This window comes from Quercus robur, chromosome 5 (genome assembly GCF_932294415.1).
Source record: "Quercus robur chromosome 5, dhQueRobu3.1, whole genome shotgun sequence".
Classification (NCBI taxonomy): Eukaryota; Viridiplantae; Streptophyta; class Magnoliopsida; order Fagales; family Fagaceae; genus Quercus; species Quercus robur.
Window position 1 is genome coordinate 75164423 of NC_065538.1, and position 17683 is coordinate 75182105.

Sequence of the window (17683 nt, forward strand, 5' to 3'; positions counted from 1 at the left end):
TCTCTATACACATGAACCACTTCAACCTAGATGAACCTTGTCAGCAATTTATAATTATGATTATGATTAAGATCCTTGGCAACTCTTAAGATAATCATAAATTATTACTATATTTTAAAGTAAAGCTTATTATTTAACTCTTAAGATAATCATAAATTATTACTTTATTTTAAAGTAAAGCTTCTTATCTTTAAAAATTTTAAATTGAAGCCTAAAATTTTATTAGTTTTTCACATTGAACCTTTTTAACTTTTTAAAAATCGAATCAATTTAAACCCTCAAATCAAACCTGAAAATATTTAATTTTTTCAATTAAAAACATGTGACAACTTAGATGGCATAAATGTAATATTTTAATATCATAGTTAGCTATGTCAGTTTTTTATATTCACCGCTTAACATTAGTGGCTAAACTAAAACATTTGAAACGTTAGAAACTATTTTGATACAAGACAAACATTAGAGTCCAAAATCGTAATTTATCCATACAAATTATTTTCATTTGATAAGGTAAGACTTTGATTCTAAAAATTTTTTTTTTAAAAAAAAATCAGTATTAAGTTGCCAAATATTTTGAAGAGAAACTGTAGAAATCAGTTGTGAAAAAAAATAATCTCAAAACACTATTTTTTTGTTATTTTGAAAAATAATTCCAGAAACACAAACTACACTTATATTTAATATCTCACGTCACAAACTACACTTTTTTTTTTTTTTTGGAATTCGTTGCTATATAGATCACTTACAAGTTACAAGGAATACAAAATTTAAAAATTATCAATAAAATTAAAAAAAAAAAAAAAAAAAAAAAAAAAAAAAAAAGCAACGAAATAAGCCACTGAAATGAACCTTTTCTTTCCGTGCAGTAAAATAGAATATACTTTCCCAACTATTATTGGCATTGCAACTTCTCAAAGGAAATCAATATTATAATTCTTCCAACTTTCGTGGCTCTTTCTCCTAGGATGGCTTTAGGATTATTTGTTAGGAAGGTGAATAAGAAACATAAATTATATAAAATTTTAAATAGAAGAAAATTTGAATATATCAACATTGAAAAAAAAATTGAAATATATAAAATCTTACAATTGTCTTTTATGATGTTTCATATTTTGAAATTGTTGTATGATATTTTCATTATCAATCTTACAAAATACATCTCTTTCAATGTACACAGTCAAACAATCATTCATCAATTGAACTCCCACTTGATTGATTTTATTTCAAATTTATTAAGTTCTAAATGAGTTTTTTCTAAGGTTCAAGACTAATAAATTTCTACTTTTATTGTTGGGCTTATTAATATTTTTTTTAGATTTTATATCAAATTGGTTTGTGATTGGTTTTCTTTTTTTTTTTTTTTTTTGTATTTAAAAAGACCAAGATATTGTTAAGAAAATCATATTCAAATTTATTTCAACTGGGCTTAAAAAAATCTGGGATCAGGGTGTTCAAATTTTTATTTTAGGAATAAAAAAAAACATATTTTATTTATATATATATATATATATATATATAGACAAAACTTAGGTACAGTACTTTAAGTGCTATTTCTTAGGTTTCCTTTTAAGATTCAACCATATGGCTACTTAACTAAAACATACACTTTTATTTCATGAGTAAAAATTCACATAACAAAATTTTAAAAAGAAAACTTAAAGAAAAACACTTAAATACCGTAACTACTATATATATATATATATTTATATTTATATTTATATTTATATATTTTCAGAGCAGGGGTTTGAACCCCCGGGCTCCAAGTGGAGCCGCCCCTGTTATTAAAGTCACTGTATTTGTTGCCAAATGAGGTCAGGTATGATGAAAAAAAAATGTTGGTCAATCTAGGCTCAAATATAAGTTTAAGAAACACTTCCCCTGTTCTGTGGTCTTAAAGCTAGCACTTTTCAATTATAGCACTTATTGTACGATACTTGACTTGACCAGTGAACCCCACAATATCGCAATCAATTCTCATAATGGCTCTCTTTGTCATTGGCATATTCTTTATTGGTCCCTCAACGGTTCCATCTTCCATGGTACTTCGTGTTATAACCACAACATTTTGAGAGATAAAGCACCTTTCACTAAGTTAAATAAAATGCATACATACATACATATGTATATATATGTCTTACATGAAGTCATGATTACCTTTTTGCTTTTGTCATTTTAAAAAAAAAAAATTATTTGATTAATTTAAGCAACAGATGAAACCCAGCAATCTTTTATCAAAATGATGATAATAATAATAATAATAATAATAACCCAACAATCGAGTTGCAAAATGCAAGATGATGCATGTAGAAAATGATGGGCGAAGGTTTATATATATATATATATATATATATATATATTTTGGGGTGACAAGGATCCCAAGATAGCTGATAAAGGGGGTGAGGGAATTTTCGAGGAGGTAGACCTTGGGGAGTATTGGTGGGATGTCTTTGGAAAGTACTCCCCTAACTTATATAGAGGTTGAGCGGCCATAGTTGGTGAAGGCACAAAGGACATCCACCTAACCTCAGAAAGTCGAGAGTCATAGTTAAAAGGAGCACAGGGCAACCCGAAAGTAGAAAAGGGTAACTTAGCATAGAACAAGGAAGAGGGGGGAAAAAAAAAAAGGACAAAGCAGCCACTTAGCTAGCCACATTAATGGGGAAATGACCATAAATAGTACCCATACAACTCACATGTTAGTGTAAAATCTTCTAACAAGGTCTTAATGGGATAAGTATCAAGGAAGTCTGATCCTAACCCTCCAAATGTAATGTCCATATGCATTTTGGCTAATTATATAAAACCAAGAAGCACCTGGAACAAGGAAAGACGGATTTGGGAGAAAGAGAGAGATTATCCAATTGTAACATTTTCCTTGAATTGAACCTGAGTACGAACATTCATCCATTTCTAGACTTTTTCTAATTGAATACATTCAATCACACGTGAGATTTATCTGACTATTATTATTTATCTTATCGCAAGTATTTGTAGATTGACCTTGCATCCCATCTCTAAAATTAATTGTGTGAGCAGAAGATAGTATGTTAAAATTCATTTAATCCGTTAGCTATACTTTTTGCCCATCACACACACACACACACACACACACACACACACATATATATATATATATATATATATATATTATATGAGGCAATAACATTTGTGTAAACTTACTTCGCACAAAGAGGAATGGGTTTGGTTCATAGAACTTATTTGTGAAATGCTAAAGTTAAAATTGATAATAAAGAAATTAAAAGATATTTTATTGATAATAATAATAGTAATAGAAAAAATTACAATGCCTAAGTTACAAAAAACCTAAGTTATTTTTTTGTTTTTTTGGATACAAGGTAGAATTCTATAATAACCTAATTTAAGTGTATATGTGTATGAATCTCCCTCCTGAAGAATCAATGTCTCTAGTATTAATAGATGATTATACATGTCTTGTGTGTGAGCGTGTTTTTCTATTTATACATTAGGCTTTAATTGTTATCTTCATTTCCATTGACATGTGTCGTATTGTAATTGCCTTATTTCCCACGAACTTTGCCTGATATTCATCTAGAAACCGTTTTGTAGTAATTGTTTTTGTTCTTGTCACGTGCTCCTTACACTGAATCGATCTCAAACGAGGCACAATAACACTTAAGCCCAAAATTTTCAAACTTAATCAATGTCTCACACCCAAGGTCTGGGCTTGCCTTGGGATGCTCTTTTATATGTTTACCAATATAAGAACATGCAAAAGGCCAAAAAGGAACAATATTATAAAGAAAAAAAAAATGTAGTTTCGACTATTGTACTTCCAAATTCTTCATTTAAAACAAATTTAGAAGTTCTAAGGACTAAAACGACATTTACATACTTCAATTGGAACACAAATATATATATATATATATATATATATATATTAAAAACTAAAACTCAAAGAAAATCCAATTATATTTCAATTAGATTCTCAATTTTGTACCACGTGTCCTATATAATTTTTAGTTTTTGTGCAAAATGAATTATCGAATGTAAAAATCGAAGAGTTTAAATTCAATTAGATTTTAAATTGAATTTCAATTAGAGTCCAATGTATAATTTGAACTATGTAATTATGATTTTTTTAATTGTACTCATGCATTATACGGGGTTGCACACTAGTTAAAAATTATTATCAAGTCAAGTTTTAGCGCTTAATACGAATCCCTATAATTAAAACTAGACATATGCAATTATAGTCAATTAATTATGATTGGTCCTTTAAAGAATTAGTAATGATTAATGATGTGTCATAATCTCAATGGTCTAGACCTAGGATAGGGGTGCACCATCATTCGTAGGATAGTTTAATTCTAATGGATAATAGTCTTACTTTTATATTTTAATTAAATCACTTAGAGATATTGTAAGGTTGAATTTATTCAACCATCTAATTGGCTTTATTCCGTGCCAAATTTGCTTGTAATTCAGCATTTAGTAACCCTGTATTTAGGTGGGATTGTTGTAAGGGTAGTGAGTGAGATAGTGTGAAGATTGCTCAAGAGTGTGCAAGAAAACAGAGAGTCGCGGCTGGGACTCGCGACTGGACTCGCGGCTTCAACCCGCCAGAATCTGCACACGTGCCAAGCATGCTGGAAGATGAACAGTCATGCTAGCTGGAGCACTACAGGACAAAACAGGACAACTGGCCATACGGTTAACTCGCGACTGGAACTCGCGACTTAGTCAAGCCGCGAGGTCAAGCCGCGAGCCACCCCTGTTTTGGAAAAACCTGACGTTTCGCATTCCACTCCTCTTCAGTATAAATACCCTTTTAACCCACGATTGAAAGAGGGCTTCCAGAGAGAATTTTGAGAGAGAAACCCTAAAGAAAAACCAGATTGTTTTACCCACAATCTCTACCTTAGAGTCTCATCAAAATCCCTCACTCTCTTCCTCTCCATTGTCAAATCCTTGAGAGGCCTTTATACCAAACCTGGTTCTCACCATTATCATCTCTGTGAGACAGTCGTTTGGAGTTCTGGGAAGCAGTTAGGAAGGAGCCAATCTTTATTGGTTGATGCTACGGTGAAGTAGCGGAATCCGGAAAGCTAGAAAAGAAAAAGGTTCGGCGCAACCTCGTTGGAGCAAGAAGCTTGGAGGGCTTAGGTGCATTGGGTAGATTAGGCTTGGAGGGTCTATTGCTGTCCTTGTATCCCAACTGTATTTTCTAGTGGATTGATTACCGCTTGGAGGGCGGCGGAGAGGTTTTTCGCCGAGGTCTTCGGTTTCCTCTTCGATAACATATCTGGTGTTATCGCTGTGTTTGCATCTTCCTTCCTCTCTATCTCTGCCTTTACATTATCTGCTGTGGTTTATTTTGTTGTGGCTTAGATAGTTGTTTAATCAATACCATGTTATAGCATATGTTAAGTTTCCGCACACTATTGTTTAACATATTGCGTGTGTTGATTAAATTGGTTTTTGGGGGTCTAAACGTTCAAAAGTGTTTTTGTACACGTTTTTGAACTTTCAGATATGTCATAATTTTTCATTCATCTCAAATTAAGATTTACACATTTTTTCATAATATTACTCATTTGCTAACTACTAATATAGCCAGGAGTGTCATGAGGTTAACTCTGAAAATGATTTCAATGCTATTTAGTGTTCATTTTTTGGAATTAGTCTCATGACAATTCTAATTGTACCAGTAGTTTGCAAATGTATAATATTATTGAAGAAACACATAAATCTCAAATTGGGATGAATGGAAAATGTGTCAAGCAATTCTTCTTGCCTTTTCAAGCAAAAAAGGTGTCACTTTTGCAGTTCTTGGATATGATTTTATTAATATAAATTTTTTTTTAAACTTTCATTTAGATAAGGTGAAAGCTCAGATTTGTGTGAAAACACACAAGCTTGTTTATACTCCTAATTAAAAATTACGGCTATATTACTTTTACTCTTACTTAATCAAAGTGTGGAACAAGAGTAAATATGTACAATAAACCGATAACACTACTCTAAGCCATATCCATCCACAATTGACAATAAAATAAAAGCTTAAAAAGTAGGGAAGAGAGATGCAAACACAAGATAATACCAAGACATATTATCAAAGAAGAAACCAAAGAACTTAGCGAAAAACCTTTTCGTGACCCTCCAAGTCGAAATCGATCTACTAGTGAATAAGTTAGAGTACACAAATAACAAAAGACCCTCCAAGCCTAATCTACCCAATGTACTTAAGCCCTCCAAGCTCCTGCTACCAATGGACTTCTCGGAGTCTTGTCTTCACTAGCTATCCGGATCCCGCAATGCGCCTGATTGCATCCGCCAAGCGACACTGGCTTCTTTTGGCAAATCTCCAAAACTTTCTAAGTTCCAAAATACTCTCTACACTCTGAAAAAGTGTGGATTATGTTTGGGTACAAATCTCCTCTCAAGCTATAACAATGGGAAAGAGAAAGAAAAAGAGACTACAAGAATTTCTCACTAAGGATGAGTAGCTCTCTCTCTAAAAGGTGGGTGTGTTATGTTGTAGAAATCTATTTAGGGTTTTCTCTTTGAATAGCCTCTTGTTTACTTTTGTGGGTAATGAGGATATATATAGTATGGGTGAAAGGTAAGAAAGTTACACTTAAAATCCTTCAGGCAAAGAGTTTTACGAGTACCTCGCGAGATGGCCTGTCTCGCAAAGTACTCGCGAAATGCAACCTAGCACTTGACTCTTCAATTTTCAGCATATGCTTCTCATGTGGCTTTTTCGTAGGAACCTTTACTTGCGAACTTCTTGTGAGCTAGTCGTGAAATTGCAATGATCTTCATTGCATGCTTGATTCTTCACCAACTTAATACTAAACCCAATATAATAAAATCCCACAAAATATAAGGAAATAAATTAATGCAATTACAACACTTTTTATCATAAAATAAAGTCAACATAAAATATAGTTGTAAATCACAACTTTACAAAAGGATTAAAATTTGACAAATAATTCATAGTTCGTTAATATTTATTGCAAGAATCTACAGGACTAATTTATAAGTAAATTATTTAGTCAAGATGCATCTAAATCTATCGTATGTACTGGAAGCCTTTCTAATCTTTAATGAAGTGGAATTCTATCTTTATCATTTAGTTAGTTTTTATTGTTTATACAAATATATATAGGGCAAAACTTAGGTACAGTACCTTAGGTTTCCTACTTAAAATTTTGACATCTGTCCAATTTAACACCTTAAGCAAACAACATTACAAAAAGAAAAGAAAAGAATATCTCATATCTCTCTCGGTGAGTATCTGCTTCCTTTCTTCTTTTCTAATCTATGATTCTCTCTTTCTGTCTGGTGTGTGTATGTATGTGTATCTGTTTCCTTCTTCTTCTTCTTTGATCTATGAGGCTTTCTTCATTTCTGATCTATGATTCTTTCCCTCTTTCTCGATATGCGTGTGTGTATCTATTTCCTTCTTCTTCTCTGATCAATGAGGCTTTCTTCGTTTTGGATCTATGATTCTGATCTATGATTCTTCGTTTCTGATATATGATTCTGATCTATGATTCTTCTTTTCTAATCTATGATTCTCTCTCTCTCTCTCTCTCTCTCTCTCTCTCTCTCTCTCTCTCTCTCTCTTGGTGTGTGTATGTATGTGTATATGTTTCCTTCTTCTTCTCTGATCTATGAGGCTTTCTTCGTTTCTGATCTATGATTCTTCTTTTCTGATCTATGATTCTTTTTCTCTCTCTTGGTGTGTGTATGTATATGTATCTATTTCCTTCTTCTTTTCTGATCTATGATTCTTTCTTCTTCTTTGGAGATTTTAAGCTAGTGGGTTCTATTGCAGTTGCAATATAGGAAAAAGAAGGAAGAAGGGAAAAAAAATAGTTTTAATGCCGTTTGTTTGGGTTATTAAATTGGACAAATGTCAAAATTTTAAGTAAGGAACCTAATGTACTGTACCTAAGTTTTGCCCATATATATATATATATATATATATTCAAATATTAAATAAAATAAAATAAAATAAAAAAGAGCAGGAGACATAAGAGGGAACATTAATATATATGTAGATATATATAGATATATATTTATATATTCAAATATTAAATAAATAAAATAAAATAAAAAAGAGCAGGAGACATAAGAGGGAACATTAAGGATCCACTGTCCTTCCTTCTTCAACAACATATCCACATGCACTCTAAGTTGCAAATGAAAAACCAAAATTGAAAGGCTTAATTAATCCTCAAAACATAATTACATTGTGCACGGATTTGCTTGAGACACATAAGGAAATTACAAATTTCACTACTACCAAGTGAGCGGGGAAATTGGGCTTTTGCCCTTAATATTTAAAATATCTAGCACAATGTTCATGTTTTCAAACTATTAAGCATTGTGTCCCTCTTTTGGAACTTGGTTTTTTGAAAAACAAGTTTCCCATAAAACTCAATTTTTCTATTGTCGAGTTACATGCTATTTTTTGCCACGTTGGACCAAAATAAATCGAGTTACTCAGAAAATTTTCAAATCAGAACTTGATATTAAAAAGGCCAAGTTGTTCACAATTTTTGATGTGAAACTCGATATTTAAATATCAAGTTATACTGGACTTTTATCTCATGTCCAGAACACACAAAAACAAAATAAAAACAATATATAGAAAACAGTTTTGGCTTTCTATTGCTATGATCTGATCTTAGAACCAAAACACCAAAATCAATAGCACTATCAAGCTATTCAGAACCATCATAATCAGATCCATCATCCAATATGTCAAAAGCATAATCAAATACAAGAAACTCATATCAATTACATTGGAACCATCATCCAAGCACCATGAAACCCATAATCAAATACACAAATCCCACGAAACCCTAACATTCAAAGCAAAACAACCAAAACCAATCCAGAAAACTCAGAGTAAAAACTAGGAAAAAGAGTCACACCTAGACAAGAACAGCAAACATATATCGCAGAACACACAAAAACAAAATAAAAACAATATCGTAAAATACATTACCTTAAGCAAGGGAGAGTGAACAGAGGGCTTGGGATTTCAGTTTCGGTCTAGGGATTTCGGGGAGATAGCAGAGTTTCGATGCGACTGAAGGAGACAGAGGGGGAGAAAAGCGACTAAAGCAGAGAGTGGACCTTGGGGCTGCAATATCGAGTTAGACTTTCAAATCTTTTATATATATATATATAACAATATTTTTTTTATAACACAAAACTTGGTTGCAAGTTTGAATGGGAATCGATTTTCTTAAAATCGAGTTCCAGTTGGAATTTTTATATGGGAAAAGCCATTTTAGAGTATCCACCATGGCAAAAAATTTGCATAACTCGACAATCATGAAATCGAGTTATTCCTGGAATTCGATTTTTTTAAAATCGAGTTCCAAAACAGGGACACGGACCTAAATAGTTTCAAAACAAGGACATATAGTTGGATTTTTTGCAAAATAAGGGCAAAAGCCCAATTTCCCCCCAAGTGAGCTAGTTAACCCCGACAGAAACAATCAACTAAATGGCTTTATGAATGTAACTCTACAAATATTAGTGAAACCCAATCAAATTCAACCCAATCTTCTTTGTTGTAGGAGATCGCATTGGTAGGGTTCCTCCAATTGTAAATTTGATTCCTGTAACGAAAAATTAAAGAGCAAATAATATATTAAATGAGGAACTTTTTTAGCAATTGTACCGAAGCTCATATAGGGAACACGCTAAGCACATTACCCAATTTAATAAAACTTTCATGTGAGGTGAATCTGATGCACTTACAAGTACGAAGTGACACTTCTGGATTTCGAGAACAATAGAGAATCAATGTCACCTAGTTTTGATAGATAATCATACAAGTCCTATGTGTGCACGTGTTTTCCTATTTATACATTAGGCTTTGACATACACATGCTTTAATCGGAACACAAAATTAAAAGGTTATAACCAAATCAAGTTGTAGCACGTAATACGCATCCCTATAATTAAGACTAGACATGTGCAATTATAGTCAATAAATTATGATTGGTCTTTTAAAGAATTAGTTATGATTATTGATGTGTCATAATCTCAATGGTTTAGACATAGGATAGGGGTGCACCATCATACATGATAGTTTAAGTAAATCACTCAAAGATACAGATTGAATTAAAATAAATGGCAAAATACTATTTTAGTCTTTAAACTTTTCTAAAAAATTGATTTTCATCACTAAACCTTAAGAAATCTATTTTTTGGTTCCTAAACTATTAAAAGTTAGTCTTTCATTCCTAAACTATTGAAAATGTTTTTATTTATGCTCTAAAACTTTAAAAAGATTTTTATTTTTTCATCCTCAAACTATTGAAAAAAAAATTTCTTTTTCATCCCTATTTTTGTCTCAAAAATATTGAATAAACTCTTTACAAATTTTAAGGATGAAAAAAAAAAAAAAACTTTTTAAAGTTTAGCGACAAAGAAAATCTGTTGGTAAATTTTAGAATCCAAAATAGTATTATATTATACCCTAAAATAAATCATATCCTAAATATCCATTAGCACTCTCTACTCTCTAGTCCTAAAATGTCTAAACTTTAGATCCTAGAGTCAGATGAAACTCAAAATATTAGAAATTTGTCAAAATAGTGAAAGGAAGGGAAAAAAAATTTGTTTTCACTCTTATTGTGAGACAATTTTGGGATAGTAAATGTCCAAATTAGGAAAAAAAAAATTATTTTGAATTATCTTTCTAATGCCACAAGTTTTACCTCAATCAATGAAAGCTATACAAAGAATGATACTCTAAAGTGAGGCCAAATTATCTTTAGGTGTTGAAACTTGTTCGGAGCTTGAATAATTTTATTCTTAAGCATCTCTCATAAATATAGTTAACAATTATTCTATATATTAAAAACAATTGAGGAGGAGAGGCAAACAACTTTTTTTTTTTTTAAGATAGTTTCAAGGCCAAATTATCTTTAGGTGTTGAAACTTGTTTGGAGCTTGAATAATTTTATTCTTAAGCACCTTTCATAAATACAGTTTAAAATTATTTTATATATTAAAAACAATTGAGGAGGAGGTGCAAACAACTTCTTTTTTTTAAAGATAGTTTCAACCTAGCTTTTTTATCATCAAAGCAAGACACCAATCAAATCTCTTATTCAACCATCAAAGACTTTATCCATTGAGCTAACTAGAACCCATAGGTGCAAAGACCCTAATAAATTCACTAATTGACATAATTTTTCATATAATGTCATATTTATATGAATAAAAAATAACAGATATTGTTATGTTAATTTTTATGTTTATGTCTATAATGTTGAATATTATATTTTAGAAAATTATTATTACTTTGATATATTTGCAACACTCTCAGTTTTTTTAATAAAAAATTATATATATGAAATAAAAACGATAAGTTATAATTCATTAGCTACCAATTAAAAAAATAATAAATAAAATTTAGGATAAAATACTATTTTGGTGCTTAAACTTTACCAAAAGTTTATTTTTCTTCTCTAAACTTTAAAAAATTCATTTTCATCCCTAACTATTGAAAAGTCTATCTTCCGTCCCTAAACTATTGAAAATGTTTAAACAAAGAAATATAAAAATAAAAATAAAAATATTTTTTAGGACTATTTGAACAATATATATATATATATATAACAATATATTGGGATAATAATATAATATTAGATGTGGGAGAAGAACCTAATAGTTAGTTTGTACATCGTGTTACTATTTGTACAGTGTTATAAGTGTTAGGATACTTTTTTTTTACACCTAATTTTATTTGAGTACCACTTATTTATTTTCAAACACCACTAATAAGTTATTGGATTTTCTCAAATATTTTTTGTTCTATTATTATGTTAATCACAAATGTTTCATATCTCATTATCTAAAATTGGGTTATGATATAAAACATCACAAAAAAGCCCAATTCCCATTGGCAATATCAAAGCCCAGTTCTCACTAGTAATATTTAAAATCCCAAGCTAATTACTTTGCACTATTCTATCAAAAGCCCAAGGTTATTAATACTTGACAAAATACTATATCATAATTATTTCACTTAAAAGTCCAATGATCAACAATGTTTTAAGTTCTTAAACCTATTACTACAATATTACAAGCCTATGAAATCTATCTTACAAAACCCATGGTAACCATTTATGTTACATGACACTATTCATTTTCCTAAAACCCATGGCAAACATACATCAAGCCCATGGAGAATTATGAATTTGTATTACTAATATAAAAACCCATGGAAAGTTATGATTTATTTTAAACCCATAATATTTATTTATTTCATACCTTATTATAAACCCATGGTAAGTATTTATGTTACGTAACACTATTTATTTTTCCAAAACCCATGGCAAACAAATATCAAGCCCATGGAGAATTATGAATTTGTGTTACTAATATAAAAGCTCATGGAAAGTTATGATTATTTATTTTGGACCTATGACATTTATTTATTTCAACCATAATATAAACCCATGGAATTTATATAAGAACTAATGGTCACTATTTATCTTACATCACAACATTCATAATATTTATTACCAAAACTCATGGTAATTATTCATCCTACATGTCCATTATGATTATCTATAGAGAAACTATACAAGTTGTTATTTAAAGCCCATGAAAATTAATACCCAAAATATATCATAAATATTTCATAAAAGCTCATGGATTCATTTTATTTCTACTAAAAACTAAAGCCCATAAGGAGTAAAAAACCCATGGTAAAGCATGTCTTTAATGCCCATTTTGTAGGCTCAAGAATCTCATGAAGTAGGGAATAAGCCAAAGCAAAGAAAGGGCCATGTGCCCCAACTAAAAGTGCTGAAATGGAGAAGAGTTTCAGCCCAAAAAGGTCCCCCAACAAGAGGCTTGAAAGTGAGCAACCAGCCCTTGTTCATTTATAACCAAAAAGAGCAACTAGGTACTTATACAAGGGAACCAAGCCTTTGAGAATGGACTAAGGGCTGTCCCATCAGTTTTTTGCCACCCCCAACCTGACGTGAACAATACACAAGGGCTGTCATATCAGCTGAAGTCAAAAGGATGAAGGGACTCTATCATCTTCCTCAAGACTGCACCTCCAGCGGAAGGGGAGCTGAAACCAAATTTCAACAAATTTATGCTATAAATATTAAAAACATTCAAGACGTGATTCATGTGCCAAGCCCATGAATCTTAAAGGGGAAAAATTGGGAACATGTGGTTTGGAAGGCATAAAGGGATCTCCAGCGGAACCCCCTGAAGTGAACTTAGAGCTTGACACCTGGCTTGGAGTGTTGAAATCTTACTTCTTGGGAGTCCAAATCTCAGTTGCAGCATTAGGATTCGTTCTTGATACTTGCCTTAATCCCATTGGCTGAACACAATCTCAGCAATCTTAGCATTTAATGCAAAAAGTTCTAAAATCCCATCATTACCCAAAGAAGCAAGACAACCCCTCAAAGTGGATTTTCCTACTTCTGATCAAAGATCCCAGGAAAGTTAAACCTTGATTCATCACCCCTAATGAGTCATGCGTTTTTGGATTCTTATCAATCAATGCTTCCCTAAGCACCATTATAAAAACATACACACCTCAGCTCACAAGAAGGGGAAGCCTCTCTAAAAATTTCTGTCATTAACTACACTCTGCAGAAATTCAATCCCTATTTTCTTTCTTTAAACTTCCCTAAGCTCTCTTGAGCTCACTCACAACTTTTCTCAGCCTATAGTCACCATAACACCAACATTCACCACCTTGCTTACACCTTCCTACTTCATAAACGTCCCATAACTGACTAGGACAGCCACTCCCTCTAAAACCCTTGGTTTATTTACTACTTTGCTCGTGGTTTAGCTTACTTTAAGCTCACCACTCATCATTTTCAGCCTACACTCATCTAATCCCAGATATTCTTCCCACCCATCTACACAACCACAGCTCAAAAATGTCCTCCAACTAGACATAAACAGCCCATTACTCACAAAAAGCTTCAATCTCAGTGTTAATCCCATCTCACTCACTCAAAATAGCCCACATTCACCACATTCATGCCTTATAATTATACATTCACCAAGATCTTAGTTTAATACTTGTTGCACTGAGTTGGGGATCTTTCTCTCCCTTCATTCCATCCTATTTTTCCTCTTTTATTTGTAACTATGGAGCCTTTAATCATTGTTTATTATTATTATAATGAAGAATATAATGTATTTGTAATAATAGAATTTTTCCCTCACATTGATGTAATGATGGCTGAAAGTACTATAAATTCCCCTGACCAATACACACAAGGACCCCCAAAAGTGAACACTTTCCTAAATTTATTTAATCACTGACTGCTGGACTCTAAGTATAATTTCACCCCTACCGCTGGAGATAATATCGTACCGCTAGAGGACTGATTTGAACTATAACGCTGTAAAAAGACTAATAATATAACAAACTAACAACACTAATGTGTTTATTGGACTTTATTGTTGTCTTCTTGTTAGGGTGCAACCTCTATCTCTTGCTTGGGCGGACTTACACCACACCGATAACCTTTGGGCTTTATTTCAAGAGCTCATCGTCGAGTTTCGGCTTGGCTACCCCATATTCTATTTGGGAATATCAAAATTTTCTCCCTCAACAATAAGTAGAAAGAGAACCGTACAAAAGAATAAATAACAAAAAAATTAATTTTAAAAAAATGCTAAAAAATGAAAGCCACACAAAAATAATATTTTATAGGGCCATCTAAAGTCTAGAACCTAACAAAATAAGTCTTAAAGAATAATACTAGCACTAGGTGAGGATATTTGGTCAGTAGACTCGGTTCTCAATGCTACTTGTTTTGCATACATTTAAATCCACGGCTTGAGATTCCTATCCAGTGAAATCGTTTGCAGTTTCAGATTCAAAATTCAGCTTCTCCTTATATTTGCGTTCTTCTAGACCACTTCAGCCATTCAAATCGTTGGCCAAAGATCTCAGATCTGAAATATCTCTCCACACGCAGAACCAGTTCAACCATTCCAGTTGCCTATTTCGTCGATTCAACCGTCGATTCTTTGGGTTTGAGCAGTTTTTGTGAATTTTTGGTTTTCATACATATTCTGACTAATATTAGCACCGATTCACGGTCAAACCGGTTGAACTGGATGGTCTAGTCTGATTTTTAAAACCATGCTCTGTAATCAAAATTGATTTGAATTTTAAAAATAAAGGATGAAGAGGAATAAATAGGCTAATACCTCTATGGGTGCAAAATATGTAGACATTTCAATTTCCCGATTCTCAAATTTGAATAAAGATTGAAATATTTATATGGACTCAAAATAAAACAAACACCATATTTTTATGTTTATGTTTATGATTATGATTATGATTTTTTTTAATAAGTATTAATTAAAAAATAATATTTAATTTTTAAAACATTCAATATATATATATATATATATTAAAGTATGGGTTCCAGTTAGCTCAACCAGTAAAGTCAAAGTATGAGTTCCAATTAGCTCAACTGGTAAAGTCATTGTGTGAGAGACCGCAACCCCGGCCCGTTTTTTGGATGTTGGGTGAAACTCATGTGAACGGGTGGAGTCGTGTTATTGCCTCTCAAAATGGAGGTTTGACTAATTATATTTTCCCCTTTAGATTAAGAGTTTTACAATAAAGTCGCTACTTATTTAATTATTGGAAAAAATAAGAAAACCATAATTGAAAAATTCATAATTTTATAAATTTGAAATTGAATTTACATTGATCATAGAAATTTGCATGGTTTTGGGTCCTAAATACAATCTAAGATAAAGTACGTGGCTTTGTTTCTTAGTTACAATCCAGAAATTGAAAATTACATAAATAAATATTAATCTATCAACCCTTGATCTCAAAGGCTATGTTACAAGGTGGGAAGGTGTTAGGCACCCACCTTGTCCAGTGAAACCGGTCTTCTAGACTATGGTGACCAACATTCGTATCATATCATTCAATATGTCAAACAATTTGCATGTTGAACTTAATGTGTGTGCATATGGTAAACCCTAATTCAATTTATTAAGTATTGTATTTGGATTGAAAAGTAAATTCTAGTGAATGTGTGTGGATGGTGATATCTTAGATACAAGGATTTGAAAAAATTATGAAACAAACATCATTTTCATATTTTTTATGTGGATTTAAGATCCAAACTAGTGTTATGCATGAACATGTGATGAACAACCAAGAACATGTGAAGAACACATAAGAACATTTAAGAACATTCAAACATATTCAAGAAATTTAAATAAACACTAGCATGCTTTAATCTTAAATTTACATTATGGTAACATGAAAAACGAGTTAAGAATGGAGATTATACTTGCATGCAAGATCCACACGATGGAGGAGGAGGCTCTTGGTGGAAGTCCTAAGGGTGGAGCAGAAAAGAAGAACTAGGAGAGAGAGAATAAGTTTCACTCAAAATCTTGAGTCTCAAGAAGACCAAGATATGATAAAACTACTCAATTTCACTAGAACTCAAGAGAGGAAAAAAGACGGTGTTTCTGTGTTGGAATGGAGGAGAGGGAGAGTTTATATAGTAATGGTGGAGAAAATATGAATGGAAGGTCATTTAATGAGAGTTAACAAATGTTCAAAAAGAATCATGAACCTAGACCCTATTTCAGACTTTGGGGAAAGTTGGTGCATTAAATGTAGAGATTAGTAGGAGTGATAAACAAGCAAAATTCAGTTTTCCTGTAGCTACTCTAACAGCTTGAAGAGCCAAATTCAAAAAAAATCATATCTTACTCAATTCTGATCGGAATTGTCTTGTTCTGGTACTTAAATTGAAGTCCCGAATGTCTAGTTTCTGAGAAAATTAACCTCATTCACATACAAAATATTATGAGAGATATTAATGAAATGGTGAGCAGATGTCATTTGTTAGAAAATAATTTCAGCACAATTAACATTAATATGTTCCAAATTAGTTTCCAATTAATATTAATAGACTCCAATCACTCTCATTTCAAACTTAATTAGTTTCAAATTTACCATAATTAAAGAGATAATTGCACAAATTACTTGTTGAATAATTAATGTTTAACTATCTAATTAATTAAGTGTGTGCAACTTTACCATAAAATGCAGTCCTAACCAATCAAATTATGACACGTCATTAATCTCAAATTGATTATAATTATAACGAATTAGAATCAATTGTTCATAATCACATATAATCGGACTCAATTTGTGATAGTGCATCTGGGTCATTAAAACTTGATTTGATAATAACTTTCAATCTGATGGTCCAATTAGGACTTATGACAAGTCGATTTCATCATTACAACATCAAGTTCATTTTAATGAAATGAAATTAAGGATCTAATGGCCACAATTAATATGCCTATTTTCAATGTGAAATTACCCTTTTACCCTCCATGTGAGGTTAAATGCAAGTTGCAAAATGGGATGTCAACAACTGATGGTTGAATAAGAGATCTAGGGTTCAATTCTACCAAAAACCGATTGATATCTTGATTTGATGATAAAGAGTTATCATCAGGAGCGGATATATATATATATATATATATACATATATATATACACACACACACACACACACACACATATATATATATATATATATGTTGGAAATAAAGGAGAGATAATACTTGAATTTTCCTTGGAAATTACACAATTTGATTTTACCAAAAAGAGGTG